Consider the following 16457-nt stretch of genomic DNA (forward strand, 5'->3'; position numbering starts at 1 on the left):
ATGGGCTAAAAATCTGGTCCGAGATTTTTCTGAAGTTGTTCGGATTCATTTCGTTCAGATTCGTTTAACTTCTAATCCTCTTCCGACCCTCGTGTAACCTCTTATACATGCATATACATAGTCATATACATACATAACAATCCATACACATCTCGAAGGGTCCGGAAAATCACAATAACCTTAAACGTAACTGGAGAACTTACGAAGCTTCGACGAAACTCCAATCGCAAAAATATATTCATATCTTTTATCCATCTTCTATAACATTACTAATAATCTCAAATACTTTAAAAGGGCACTCACATTACCTCATATACGCTCATAACGCGATTTCAAATCCTTTAGGTTACGATGTCACCTCGGGATACTTAAGGCAACCATACATATATAACGATATCCTTACTAACTCGATTAACTTTCCTTGAACTTTCTTAACTTATTATTTTCTTGTCTTAATTAAAATAGCACAGACTCTTACGGGGTGTAACACACATATCTAATAATATTGTCACGACCCAACCGGAGGGCCATGACGGGTACTCAGAAGTAACCTACCGAACACCTCTTCAAATACATCTCATAATTATGTCTAGGTGAGCCACATGGCTAACTCATAATACCACAAACTGAAGGGACACAAGTTCCATCGAACATATGCACATATATATAAACATCATCAACTATGCTCATATATACAAGCCGACAAGGCTGCCAAAATGATATACAAAAATATGAACCGATAAGGTTATGGGGAATCTAACCATATACATCTGTCTGCGAGCCTCTACAAGGAGTGCGTAACATCATAAAGACGTGACAGGACCCCGTCATGCCCAAGTATGTACACAAAAGAATAGTACCCACTAACTGCAGCTCTGGATCAAATGGAGCACTTCTATGCAATCGCTGATGAAGCAGCCTAAGGGTCTAGTCCGTCTCCATATCTACCTACAGGCATGAATGCAGTGTCCATAACAAAAAAGACGTCAGTATGAATAATGTACTGAGTATGTAAGACATGAATAACAGCATAATGAAATAATGCGAATAACACGAAATAAAGAGTTCAAATTATACCTTAGAGGGCGGCTGTCATGCATACTTAATCTTTATCTAAAGAAAACATTATTATACATACATACATAAGACCGTACCCGGCCATATAGGTTCGGTGTCCCTCCTACCCGGCCATAACAAGGCTCGGTGTTCCCCTGTACCTTGCCATAACAAGGCTCGGTGTTATCCGTACCTAACTGCAGTGGTATGCACAATATGTGTCGTACCCGGCCGACTATAGCGTGGATCGGTGTGAGAAAATACATACATATAGACATAAAGCATGAATGACAGTCCAAGGGAAACTTTACAACTCTATCGGAGTGACACAAAGTCGATGAACCTCCAATTACCATTATGGAATCAGCATTATCATGAGGGTCAGCTATCATAAGATGAGATCAACAATGAAGAACAAGATCAATAAGATCATGAGAGCATCAATAACAATAAGTTTTAGCACTTCTAGGAATGGGGTCATCATGGAAGACATTATAAAAATCATGTATAGGTTCGCGACAATGGAATCATGCCTTAAGAAAGAAAGAATTAGCCTTAACATACCTTTATGTCTCTGTAATTACTTAACGTTCTCCTCCCAAGCCTACAAATCTACATTTAAGAGGATTCATACTAAGGTTAAGTCTAGAAAACACTCTTAAGTTCAAACTAGAGTAATTGGTGAGCTAACGGAATTTGGGCAGCACTTCCACAAATATTCATTTTTTTTTTTTGTGAATTTTCAAATTTTTGATTTTTTTGAGTTTTTCAAATTATGAACCTAGGATTAAGAATTGTAGGGACAATTCTTTAGCCTAAGCTCTGATACCAAATGATAATAAAATGATTTGGGGGAAATACCAAATCAATACCTAAAAACGTGGAATTAAAGGATTACAAGAAATTGGGATGAGAATTGAAGAAAAGGGGATGAGAAATAGAGGATAAAAGCTAGATTCTACTGATAATGAATCTATAAACAAACCTAAGTGTGTGAAACCTAGACCCTTCAAATTGGATTCAATTAATAGAACCTAAGCTATTTGAAATCAAGGCAAGAGATATTCAAATGAAATCCACAAATGAATAAACCTTGTAGGATTCCACCTCTATGAAGCTTGCAGAGACTTGGCTCTCATCATTGATCATCATTAAGGGTGTAGTGTGGAAATACACACTCGAGGCCCTTTGAAACACTCCAAATATGGTGAATGTGCTCCAATGAAGATCATAGACTCTAAGTTGTGCTCCACCACGAATCACAGGCTCTATAGATGCACTCGAGCCGATGAGAATCATATCAAATAGAGTCTTTTATTATAGGGGAAGAAATTCCCCCCCCCCAAGATACGAGTACTAAATTTTAGGAAAAGAACTTACAGAACTTTTCTTTGCTAGACCTAAATAAACAAGAAATGGACATCTACAACATTATTATTCATAAAAATCCCTCTTAATTATCTAGTAATAAATAACGTTCGTTAAAATTTTACTGTCACGACCCAACCCCGTAAGCCGTGACTGGTGCCCGACATGGACACCCGTATACATACTCTCTTTAGCTATATGTTCATTTCACATCAAACTCAGTATGGATCTTATAACGACCAAACCATGGTCTCAGAACTGTCACATAAATATTCATATAAATGCAAGCCGACAAGGCTGCCATCGTATAATAATATCATATGCAAGCCGACAAGGCCGCCATCATATACGAACATCATACCACAGCACATCGTATAGACACAGCTGAACAGAACCCACACATATGTCCACAGACCTCTAAGAGTATCAACAGTAACGTAACATATGACGGGACAGGGCCCTGTCGTACCCTTAGTCAACATATGCATATATATATATATATATATATATATATATATATATATATATATATATATATATATATCCGAGAAGGATTTGTACCAAAATCTGGACTCCGGAACAACGGAGCTCTCCAAAATAGCAGAAGGGGAATCTTAAGCTGTCGGATTACCAAAGCGAGTTTCTGCACCTGCGGGCATGAAACGCAGCCCCCCGAAGAAAGGGGGTCAGTACGAAATATGTACCGAGCATGTAAAGCATGAAACATAGTAAACGGGATCATAATTGAAATAAGAAGTACAGAAAATGAGTACAATAACCAGAATACCAAGTACTTGCTTTCGAAACATAAATCATGTATGTCAATATCATATATCATATCCGGCCCCATTATGGGACTCGGTGAACATGGTCGCCACCCCGTCTCTGGCGCCATAACACAGCATACTCCAGAATATAATATAACTCCGTAACACAGCATAACTCCGTAACACAGCATAACTCCATAACACAGCATAACTCCGTAACACAACATAACTTCATAACACAACATAACACCATAGCACAGCATAACTCCAGAATATATATATATATATATATATATATATATATATATATATATATATATATATATATATATTGTACCCGGCCCTTTAATGAGGGACTCGGCGAACAATACAGTGGAAGTGTGCACGATAACATACCCGACCCGGGACTCGGTGAAAGATATATTGAGATATGCACGAGCAGAGTAGTGAGAAACTATATGCAATTCAAAACATTTTTAAGGACTCAATAGAATAGTCAACACGAACCATCGTTCGCAATTTCAAATAATAGTCATATCATATACCTTTCGGATGTCCCTGTGGATTATATCAAAATGGAACTTGAATCATATGTACATATCAAAACATAAGTTATGGGAATCAAGATCAATAGCCATCCTAGTGGCTCTAGGAGTAGGAATTCCTTTGGAATCGTATATATATATATATATATATATATATATCGTATATTCATTTCACAACGATCATGCCAAAAAGAAAGAAGGGTTAGCTTCACATACCTTTAGCGCTTATTCGTCACACAATATGTATACGCTGCCCAATAATACTTCAACCTATATTAAGATGCCAACAACTACGTTTAAGTTACGGGGAGATTCAAAACGTATTCTAACATTAGTAACTCCTTTCTAGATGTTTAGGTGACGTTTTCTCTTGTATCCAAACCAAGTACATACAACCAGCCCAACATCAATAATTATATGTTCAATATCAATCCGGACAGCCCACACAATATTCCAAACAGCCCACATTCACAACATGCAATAACGACTCACATACGGCTACTACATTCTCAAGTTACTTCTAATAGTTCGTAGCCTTAACGTTTGCATGTAACAACTTATAACAGCCCATCCAACATACAACACAATGCATAATCTTAATTATCATTAATCTTCCAAGTTCAATAACAACAACGTGTCAAAACAGCCCGTACCTTACAACACTAGATAATAGTGTACATGCAATTATGACACATTCAATTTATTCTTGTTAGTCTATAGTCATATTATTTCGTCGAAGCGATTCTATAACAGTCCAACCACTATGACAACATGATGTATACTCTTAACTATAATTAGTTTTTCCAACTTAATGAAAACAACAAGTCCAAAACAGTCCCTACCAACAACACATCCAAAACAGTCCAACAATATGTTCAAAACAGTCCCTAAACAATGCTCGGAATTCTTGCAAACGTTTACGAACATACTAAGCAAACCACATATGATTCTTACACATTATTTCATGTCTTATTTTCATATAATTTCAGTACGTTATGACCAGCTATCCACACGACAAGTACAACATCAATTCATACGCAACTAAGCTACATCGTCATTTCTATAATCCTTACAACATTCACAAACGACTTTAGTTTCAACTCCAACCATTAAACACCTTCATTTCCATCATAAAATTCATGATAATAACAATCAAAATATCAAGTAAAAACAGTTCACTAACTTCCTCACAAAACAGTCCACACACGGTTTCAACATGCTTCAACATCACTCACATAAAATCATAGATTCACTTTATTTTCATACTAACACAACTTCCCCTTTAACCTTCCAATTCTTTTCATTCTTTTTACCATGAGATCTATGATAGTAACATCCATATTTATTAAAGAAAATTAGTTCATTAATTCCACCAAAACAGTCCGCTCGGCCACATTGTCATTCCAACACCAACATTCATGATTTTATGCATACGATTCATGTTCTTCAAGTTACAACCATACTTCAACATCAACACATATAACCTCATGGTTACTATCATGTTCCAACATCAAGATGAATGATCCATATTTAATGTGAAATGATCCCTCCACCATGTTATGTCTTCCTAAAATAATGTATACTTTCATAAAGTAGTTGATGCTTAAATATTCAATTGCATGCTTCAACTTTTTCTCCTCAAATTTTCAGCTCTTGGCCGAATTTCACACTTGGTTATGAAGTGTATTTTTGTTGTCCACAATATATTGAAAATGTAGTGGATGAATCAACATTTAATTTCACATTTGTATGTCTTCCATTAACCTTATTTTAGATGACTTTGAGTCATCCTTTTACCTTGGCACGTTGGTGTTCCTTCTTAGTTCATTGTTGTCACAAAAGTGTTTTACTTAACACCACAATTAAGTAATTCCTAATCTCCAATGACATTTTTATACTAAGTAAAATTTATAACCGATTAGTTCTAGTTTAGAAATTAAAGATTCGAGTTTTCTATCTCACGTCGATTCTTTCGCGAATAACTCGACGTTTATAATACGGGGTCTAACATTCTCCCCCCCTTTAGAACATTCGTCCTCGAATGTTGAATTGGTCCCGTAAGGTCCTATAAGAATTTTTGGAAAGGTTACCCGTATCGTCATAACATATAGTCTTATCGGACAATCAATATAATCAAGTGAGGAGTTGAAGTTACCTGTAGGCATAGAGAACAAGTAAGGATACTTGTCCTTCATCTCCTCCTCGGCTTCCCAAGTCATCTCTTCCCTGTTGTTGTTTCGCCATAATACTTTGACCGAAGCCACGTCCTTAGTCCGTAACCTCCTAACCTGCCGATCAAGTATGGCTATAGGCTGATCCTCGTAGGATACTTCCTCTGTCACTTGGACCTCATCTACGGGAAATACCCTGGAAGGATCGCCTATACATTTGTGAAGCATTGACATGTGAAAGACTGGATGCACTGCTTCCAAATCAGCCGGTAGGTCTAACTCGTAGGCAACCTGGCCTACTCTACGGACAATATGATAAGGTCCAATATATCTCGGGCTTAGCTTCCCTTTCCTGCCAAATCTCATGACACCTTTCATGGGCGATACCTTCAGGAACACCCAGTCACCAACCTGAAACTCCAAGTGTCGACGTCGATTATCTGAATATGATTTCTGCCGCCTCTGGGCCGCCAGTAATCTCTCCTGAATGAGCTTCACCTTATTAACAGCCTGCTGAATCATATCTGGGCCTATCAGCTTGGTCTCACCAACATCAAACCAGCCAATAGGTGATCTGCACTTCCTCCCATATAAGGCCTCATACGGTGCTATCTGAATACTCGAATGGTAGCTGTTATTATAGGCGAACTCAATAAGTGGCAAATGATCATCCTAGCTACCCCGAAAATCCATAACACAGGCTCGTAACATGTCTTGTAGTGTCTGAATGGTACGCTCGGCCTGTCCGTCGGTCTGAGGGTTAAACGCCGTGCTGAGACTCACTTGTGTCCCCAATCCCTCCTGGAAGGATCTCCACAAGTTAGTTGTGAACTGGGCTCCTCTATCAGAAATAATAGTTGTGGGAACCCCGTGAAGTCTCACTATCTCCTTAAGGTACAGCCTGGCATAATCCTCGGCAGAATATGTAGTCCTGACTGGAAGGAAATGGGCTGGCTTTGTCAACCTATCAACGATGACCCAAACAGAGTCATAATTTCGCAGAGTGCGAGGTAAACCTGTGACGAAGCCCATATTAATCACCTCCCACTTCCAGGTCGGAATCTCCATCTCTTGCAATAGTCCTCCGGGCTTCTGGTGTTCGACCTTAACTTGCTGACAATTCGGACACTGAGCAACAAATTATGCTATATCCCTCTTCGTGCCATCCCACCAATACAAGCATCTGAGGTCATGATACATCTTCGTTGACCCTGGATGAATAGAATAACGGGCACAGTGTGCCTCTCCCATCACCTGTTGTCGTAACCCTGCAACCTCAAGTACACATAATCTATCTTTGTATCGTAGTACCCCGTCAGGTGCAACCTTAAATGGGGTCTCTTCCTTTTGAAGAGCTGCATCCCTATGATGTACAAGGATAGGGTCCTCATACTAGTGTCTCTTTATCTCTTCTATGATAGAGGACTCAGCAACTCCCCGAACAGAAATCCTGCCATTTTCAGAATCAGCCAAACGGACTCTCAAATTAGCTAACTGGTGAATCTCACGGACTATCTCCTTCCGCTCTAGTTGTACGTCTGCCAAACTGCCCATAGATCGACGGCTGAGTGCATCTGGTACCACATTTGCTTTCCCTGGGTGGTATAGAATGTCAACATCATAGTCCTTCAGTAACTCTAGCCACCGCCTCTGCCGCAGATTCATCTCCTTCTGCTTAAAGATGTACTGGAGACTCTTATGATGTGTATAAAGGTCAACATGCGCACCATATAAATAATGTCTCCATATTTTTAGAGCATGAATCACCGCTGCTAACTCCAGATCATGGGTGGGATAATTTCTTTCGTGCTTTTTGAGATGTCGGGAGGCATAGGCTATAACTTTGCCATGCTGCATCAGCACACAACCTATTCCAACACCGGAAGCATCACAATAAATGACATAGCCATCCGGTCCCTTAGGAAGAGTTAGAACTGGGGCCGTAGTCAATTTATCCTTCAGCAACTGAAAACTCCGCTCACAAGCATCGGTCCACTGGAACTTAGCTGCCTTCTGGGTTAGCCTCGTTAAAGGCGCTGAAATTGAGGCGAACTTCTCTACGAACCTTCTGTAATATCCTGCTAGGCCCAGAAAGTTGCGTACTTCAGTAGGTGTCATAGGTCTAGGCCAAGTCTTCACCGCCTCAATCTTCTACGTATCTAGCCGAACGCCGTCAGCTCTAATAATATGCCCCAAGAATACTACTGAAGTCAACCAGAATTCACATTTAGAGAACTCAGCATACAATTTCTGGTGCTGAAGCACCCCAAGTACCGTTCTCAAATGATCTGCATGCTCCTCTTCTGATCGTGAATAGACCAGAATATCATCAATGAATACAATTATGAACAGGTCAAGAAATGGCTTGAACACTCTGTTCATCAGATCCATAAATACCGCTGGAGCATTGGTCAATCCAAATGACATCACTCTAAATTCGTAATGCCCGTATCGGGTCCTGAATGCAGTCTTTGGAATGTCTGCCTCCTTTACCCGCACTTGGTGATAACCTGACCGCAAGTCAATCTTCGAGAAGCACTTAGCACCCTGGAACTGGTCAAATAAACCATTGATCCTGGGGAGGGGATACCTGTTCTTTATTGTTACTTTATTCAGCTGCCTATAATCAATACACATCCGCAGATACCCTTCCTTCTTCCTTACAAATAATACCGGTGCTCCCCAAGGTGATGTAATGGCCTTATGAAACCCTTTTCTAATAAATCTTTCAGTTGCTCCTTCAGTTCCTTCAGTTCTTGTCCGTTAAGGATTTCGCTATTTCTGAGGTGAAGTCATATACACACATTACTCCTTTTATGCCTTATGCTCTTTTACCCTTGTTGCGTACCCAGCACTAACTTCTGACTTACTCAGAATCACACCAAGTTCGTCTTAATAATGGTTTATCTTATCACCTTGTCGTCGTACTACACCTTTAAGTTCGTATCTATATATTTCCCTTTTATTTTATGCTCGTACTCAATTAATTACGTCTATCTTGGGTGTTTCCTTTAGTATTCCCTTACCATTTCTCCAGTCCATGTCTGTCTTTTATTCTGTGCGCGAGGAATCTCATGCTACCTCTGTATTCTCTGCATAATCTCTTTCTTTTTTTCAAAATGTATTATGTTCATCCCTATGTGTTCTTATCATCCTAGTCATTTTCTAGCACTCATTCTACCTCGTTGCTCTCCTTTCTATAGTTTGGTCTTTCACAGTTCCGTCACTTATATTACTCGTATTCTCGGCTACAGATGTCATAACTTATTATTGCACTATTATATCGCTTTCTTCTTATTTCCTTCTTTTAATTAACTCCTTCTTTCCTTGTGCTCACTTTCACTTTCGTTATCACATAATCTCTACTCTGAACTTTCCCTATAAGACTTTATAAGTCTTTCTTATTCGTTTTATAGCTCGCCTTTATACTTTAGTCACATAGATCACGTCATATCTTTTAGTTACTTCCTCGCTAGGCTTTATTCATTTACATAACAATCTCTCATAATATCCTATTCGTAACCAATCCTATAGTGTAACACTTCTTAACCTTTTACCCTTTCTGGTCAACCTTACCCTTAATACCTCACAAGCTGTCTTATCAATACATTCGTATTCGTCACAATTCTTCCTCCTCCGTACTTTTGTCTCAATCATACTATTACTCCTTTTAACTATAGATTCATTGTACTTTATCCCTACTGATCAATTCAGTTGATATCTCAACATAACACTCTATTAAGATTCTCCAGCCTTTTCTAAACTATCTTAACATTTCCTTTTTACCATATTGATCTTGACCTCATAATTACTATTACCATCTATTCAGCAATTAACTTATTTCTCGAGGTCAGCCGTACTCGCAGCTTAGTCAAATCCTGTCATTACTACTGACAGAACCTTTCAGGACGTATTACAAACCTACATCTCATTCTCTTTTTATTTCTAGGAAAATTTTGGCAGAGTTTCCTCTGTATTTCTTATTATCTCAAAACCTGCACGCAGGAAATACCAACAATGCCTCACAGGACAAACATATATACACATATATCATATCGTATCATAGCCACACAGGGCTCCCAACTTCAAGTGAAAGGCATAAAGGTGTGTGGACTTACCTCACATATCGCACCTCGAGACGTATCTGATCCTTTAACGATCTATTCTGTTATACTTTCCTACCCACCTTCTCTTTCATCCTCCAATTTTACATTTCAATCACATTTAAATATTCTTACCTTATCCGACATGCCTCTTTCATACCGTTACTTACCTGTGTACTTTGTAATTTCCAATATCGTCAATAGCTTCCTTCTGTCGATGTCGTTCTTCAGCTGAAATCAAAGGTTAGTACAAGGAATTTCTTTACCTATGGTTGGGCTCTATCGCACGATCTGAGATATGAAAGAAAGGTAACATCCTAAATATCCTGTAGCTTCCTATTTATAGATGTGGTGCACAATACACCGATAAACAAGACTCTACTAGACACGGTCTGTAGACACTCCGAGGATAAACCGCTCTGATACCACTTTTGTCACGACCCAACCCCGTAAGCCGTGACTGGTGCCCGACATGGACACCCGTATACATACTCTTTCGCTATATGTTCATTTCACATCAAACTCAATACGAATCTTATAACGACCAAACCATGGTCTCAGAACTGTCACATAAATATTCATATAAATGCAAGCCGACAAGGCTGCCATCATATAATAATATCATATGCAAGCCGACAAGGCCGCCATCATATACGAACATCATACCACAGCACATCGTATAGACACAGCTGAACAGAACCCATACAAAACCCACACATATGTCCACAGATCTCTAAGAGTATCAACAGTAACGTAACATATGACGGGACAGGGCCCCGTCGTACCCTTAGTCAATATATGCATATATATATATATATATATCCGAGAAGGATTTGTACCAAAATCTGGACTCCCGAACAACGGAGCTCTCCAAAATAGCAGAAGGGGAATCTTAAGCTGTCGGATTACCAAAGCGAGTATCTGCACCTGCGGGCATGAAACGCAGCCCCCCGAAGAAAGGGGGTCGGTACAGAATATGTACCGAGCATGTAAAGCATGAAACACAGTAAACGGGATCATAATTGAAATAAGAAGTACAGAAAATGAGTACAATAACCAGAATACCAAGTACTTGCTTTCGAAACATAAATCATGTATGTCAATATCATATATCATATCCGGCCCCATTATGGGACTCGGTGAACATGGTCGCCACCCCGTCTCTGGCGCCATAACACAGCATACTCCAGAATATAATATAACTCCGTAACACAGCATAACTCCATAACACAGCATAACTCCGTAACACAGCATAACTTCATAACACAACATAACACCATAGCACAGCATAACTCCAGAATATATATATATATATATATATATATATTGTACCCGGCCCTTTAATGAGGGACTCGGCGAACAATACAGTGGAAGTGTGCACGATAACATACCCGGCCCGGGACTCGGTGAATGATATATTGAGATATGCACGAGCAGAGTAGTGAGAAACTATATGCAATTCAAAACATTTTTAAGGACTCAATAGAATAGTCAACACGAACCATCGTTCGCAATTTCAAATAATAGTCATATCGTATACCTTTCGGATGTCCTTGTGGATTATATCAAAATGGAACTTGAATCATATGTACATATCAATATACATATCAAAACATAAGTTATGGGAATCAAGATCAATAGCCATCCTTGTGGCTCTAGGAGTAGGAATTCCTTTGGAATCGTATATATATATATATATATATATATATATATATATATATATATATATCGTATATTCATTTCACAACGATCATTGCAAAAAGATAGAAGGGTTAGCTTCACATAACTTTAGCGCTTATTCGTCACACAATATGTATACGCTGCCCAATAATACTTCAACCTATATTAAGATGCCAACAACTACGTTTAAGTTACGGGGAGATTCAAAACGTATTCTAACGTTAGTAACTCCTTTCTAGATGTTTAGGTGACGTTTTCTCTTGTATCCAAACCAAGTACATACAACCAGCCCAACATCAATAATTATATGTTAAATATCAATCCGGACAGCCCACACAATATTCCAAACAGCCCACATTCACAACATGCAATAACGACTCACATACGGCTACTACATTCTCAAGTTACTTCTAATAGTTCGTAGCCTTAACGTTTGCATGTAACAACTTATAACAGCCCATCCCACATACAACACAATGCATAATCTTAATTATCATTAATCTTCCAAGTTCAATAACAACAACGTGTCAAAACAGCCCGTACCTTACAATACTAGATAATAGTGTACATGCAATTATGACACATTCAATTTATTCTTGTTAGTCTATAGTAATATTATTTCGTCGATGCGATTCTATAACAGTCCAACCACTATGACAACATGATGTATACTCTTAACTATAATTAGTTTTTCCAACTTAATGAAAACAACAAGTCCAAAACAGTCCCTACCAACAACACATCCAAAACAGTCCAACAATATGTCCAAAACAGTCCCTAAACAATGCTCGGAATTCTTGCAAACGTTTACGAACATACTAAGCAAACCACATATGATTCTTACACATTATTTCATGTCTTATTTTCATATAATTTCAGTAGGTTATGACCAGCTATCCACACGACAAGTACAACATCAATTCATACGCAACTAAGCTACATCGTCATTTCTATAATCCTTACAACATTCACAAACGACTTTAGTTTCAACTCCAACCATTAAACACCTTCATTTCCATCATAAAATTCATGATAATAACAATCAAAATATCAAGTAAAAACAGTTCACTAACTTCCTCACAAAACAGTCCACACACGGTTTCAACATGCTTCAACATCACTCACATAAAATCATAGATTCACTTTATTTTCATACTAACACAACTTCACCTTTAACCTTCCAATTCTTTTCATTCTTTTTACCATGAGATCTATGATAGTAACATAGATATTTATTAAAGAAAATTAGTTCATTAATTCCACCAAAACAGTCCGCTCGGCCACATTGTCATTCCAACACCAACATTCATGATTTTATGCATACGATTCATGTTCTTCAAGTTACAACCATACTTCAACATCAACACATATAACCTCATGGTTACTATCATGTTCCAACATCAACACACCTTATTTCATACATACAACTTATATCTACTCATCTACATCACCCTTAATGCATGAAAAAGAAAGTTAGATCTTACCTTGACAACTTGACTTCTCTACATGGCTAGAGTTGGTGACTTGAGATGAAAATGGTTCTTGTTGCTCCAAAGACTATATTCACGTTCTAGGGACCTTCTAAAGGGTTGAAACACCTTGGAAAATAATTTTTGGATCAAGACCCAAAGAGCTCAAAAATCAGCCAAGCTTGGCCGAATGCTCTCTCTCTCTAGGCTTAGGTTTTCTTTCTTTGTGTTGTGTAGTTGAAATGAATTGTGATGGCTGTTTTCTTGGTCATTATTTGGTTCAACTTTGATGCCTACAAGTTGGCACATGCTCCACTTATGGCATGAGTCACTCCTTTAACTTTACACCTAAAAGTTTCTTTCTTTTCCCCTCTACTTTTGGCTATATGGCCGAATTTGTCTCCCTTTGTTTCCTTTCTTCTTCTTTCTTTTCAATTGTTTACAAGACAATCTCATGTGTGGTGAATGATTCACACACCACCCTTTTTCCATTGTAATCATTCCAAGATGAATGATCCATATTTAATGTGAAATGATCCCTCCACCATGTTATGTCTTCCTAAAATAATGTATACTTTCATAAAGTAGTTGATGCTTAAATATTCAATTGCATGCTTCAACTTTTTCTCCTCAAATTTTCAGCTCTTGGCCGAATTTCACACTTGGTTATGAAGTGTATTTTTGTTGTCCACAATATATTGAAAATGTAGTGGATGAATCAACATTTAATTTCACATTTGTATGTCTTCCATTAGCCTTATTTTAGATGACTTTGAGTCATCCTTTTACCTTGCAACGTTGGTGTTCCTTCTTAGTTCATTGATGTCACAAAAGTTTTTTACTTAACACCACAATTAAGTAATTCCTAATCTCCAATGACATTTTTATACTAAGTAAAATTTATAACCGATTAGTTCTAGTTTAGAAATTAAAGATTCGAGTTTTCTATCTCACGTCGATTCTTTCGCGAATAATTCGACGTTTATAATACGGGGTCTAACATTTACTAGGAAAAACACCATAGCCACCTTCCCCCCCCCCACCCCCCCCCCCACACACACACACCTGTAAGAAAATGCTAGTGAGTCAAAATGAGTACACATATCTAATAATATTGTCACGACCCAACCGGAGGGCCATGACGGGTACTCAGAAGTAACCTACCGAACACCTCTTCACATACATCTCATAATTATGTCTAGGTGAGCCACATGGCTAACTCATAATACCACAAACTGAAGGGACACAAGTTCCATCGAACATATGCACATATATATAAACATCATCAACTATGCTCATATATACAAGCCGACAAGGCTGCCAAAATGATATACAAAAATATGAACCGATAAGGTTATGGAGAATCTAACCATATACATCTGTCTGCGAGCCTCTACAAGGAGTGCGTAACATCATAAAGACGTGACAGGACCCCGTCATGCCCAAGTATGTACACAAAAGAATAGTACCCACTGACTGCAGCTCTGGATCAAATGGAGCACTTCTATGCAATCGCTGATGAAGCAGCCTAAGGGTCTAGTCCGTCTCCATATCTACCTACAGGCATGAATGTAGTGTCCATAACAAAAAAGACGTCAGTATGAATAATGTACTGAGTATGTAAGACATGAATAACAGCATAATGAAATAATGCGAATAACACGAAATAAAGAGTTCAAATTATACCTTAGAGGGCGGCTGTCATGCATACTTAATCTTTATCTAAAGAAAACATTATTATACATACATACATAAGACCGTACCCGGCCATATAGGTTCGGTGTCCCTCGTACCCGGCCATAACAAGGCTCGGTGTTCCCCCGTACCCTGCCATAACAAGGCTCGGTGTTATCCGTACCTAACTGCAGTGGTGTGCACAATATGTGCCGTACCCGGCCGACTATAGCGTGGATCGGTGTGAGAAAATACATACATATAGACATAAAGCATGAATGAGAGTCCAAGGGAAACTTTACAACTCTATCGGAGTGACACAAAGTCGATGAACCTCCAATTACCATTATGGAATCAGCATTATCATGAGGGTCAGCTATCATAAGATGAGATCAACAATGAAGAACAAGATCAATAAGATCATGAGAGCATCAATAACAATAAGTTTTAGCACTTCCAGGAATGGGGTCATCATGGAAGACATTATAAAAATCATGTATAGGTTCGCGACAATGGAATCATGCCTTAAGAAAGAAAGAATTAGCCTTAACATACCTTTATGTCTCCGTAATTACTTAACGTTCTCCTCCCAAGCCTACAAATCTACATTTAAGAGGATTCATACTAAGGTTAAGTCTAGAAAACACTCTTAAGTTCAAACTAGAGTAATTGGTGAGCTAACGGAATTTGGGCAGCACTTCCCCTATTTTATCGACTTCCACCAAACTCCAAAACAACTCCAAAACATCAATAATAACATCAACAATACAATAATCAAGGAATTATATTCAATTTAGTCTCAAATTAATCAAAAATCCCCTTTCAAGTTCACCTCATGGCCATCACCTTCAATTCAACACTTTATGACTTCTCTTCTGTGATTCTTTCCTATCTAACACTTGCTAAACCTTTAAACCAACTCAACAATAATGATAAGATGGAGAACATACCTTATAATAGAAGAATTTCACCTTACTCAACTCCTTCCAAGATCAAGTTCATCACAACCTTGAAGAGAAACAAGAACAATCATCTTCCATGGATTTATCTTGAGATTTTGATGTTTGATCTTCTCTCTTGATGGTATGGAAACGTTTGGAATATTGTGGAACCTTCAAGAACTCAAACTGGTCCAAACTCTGATTTTTGGCGAAAATGCATTCTTTTCAATTCGTTTGACTTCCAATCCTTATGGAACCTTCTTGGAACTTGTATAAAACTTCATTGACTATCTAAGGGGCCCTATATCTCCCCCTCAAGGTAATGCTAAGCAATGTATAACTCAAATAACACGAAATCTCCCCAAAACATCACTTAAGTTTCCAATCCATCAACGAACTTACTGTTGACACCTAATTTTTGACCTCCCGTAATTTGTTTTAATCACTTAGAGTTCTTGGATAATAAATAGAATGAGTTGTGCATCTTAAAAGGGTTAAATGATTTTTATAAATTGTTCAATTCAATATTTTACTCCCTTAAATTGATAAAAGGGAATTTCATGGCATCATAAATTTATTTAGAAATTAATGGGTACTTTTATGATATTTTATGAGATACTTGTTAAATTTAATTAAAAAAAGAAAAAGAAAAACGTTAATCATTTATTTAATTCTCTAAAATT

The sequence above is a fragment of the Lycium barbarum genome, chromosome 3 (assembly GCF_019175385.1).
Source record: "Lycium barbarum isolate Lr01 chromosome 3, ASM1917538v2, whole genome shotgun sequence".
NCBI lineage: Eukaryota > Viridiplantae > Streptophyta > Magnoliopsida > Solanales > Solanaceae > Lycium > Lycium barbarum.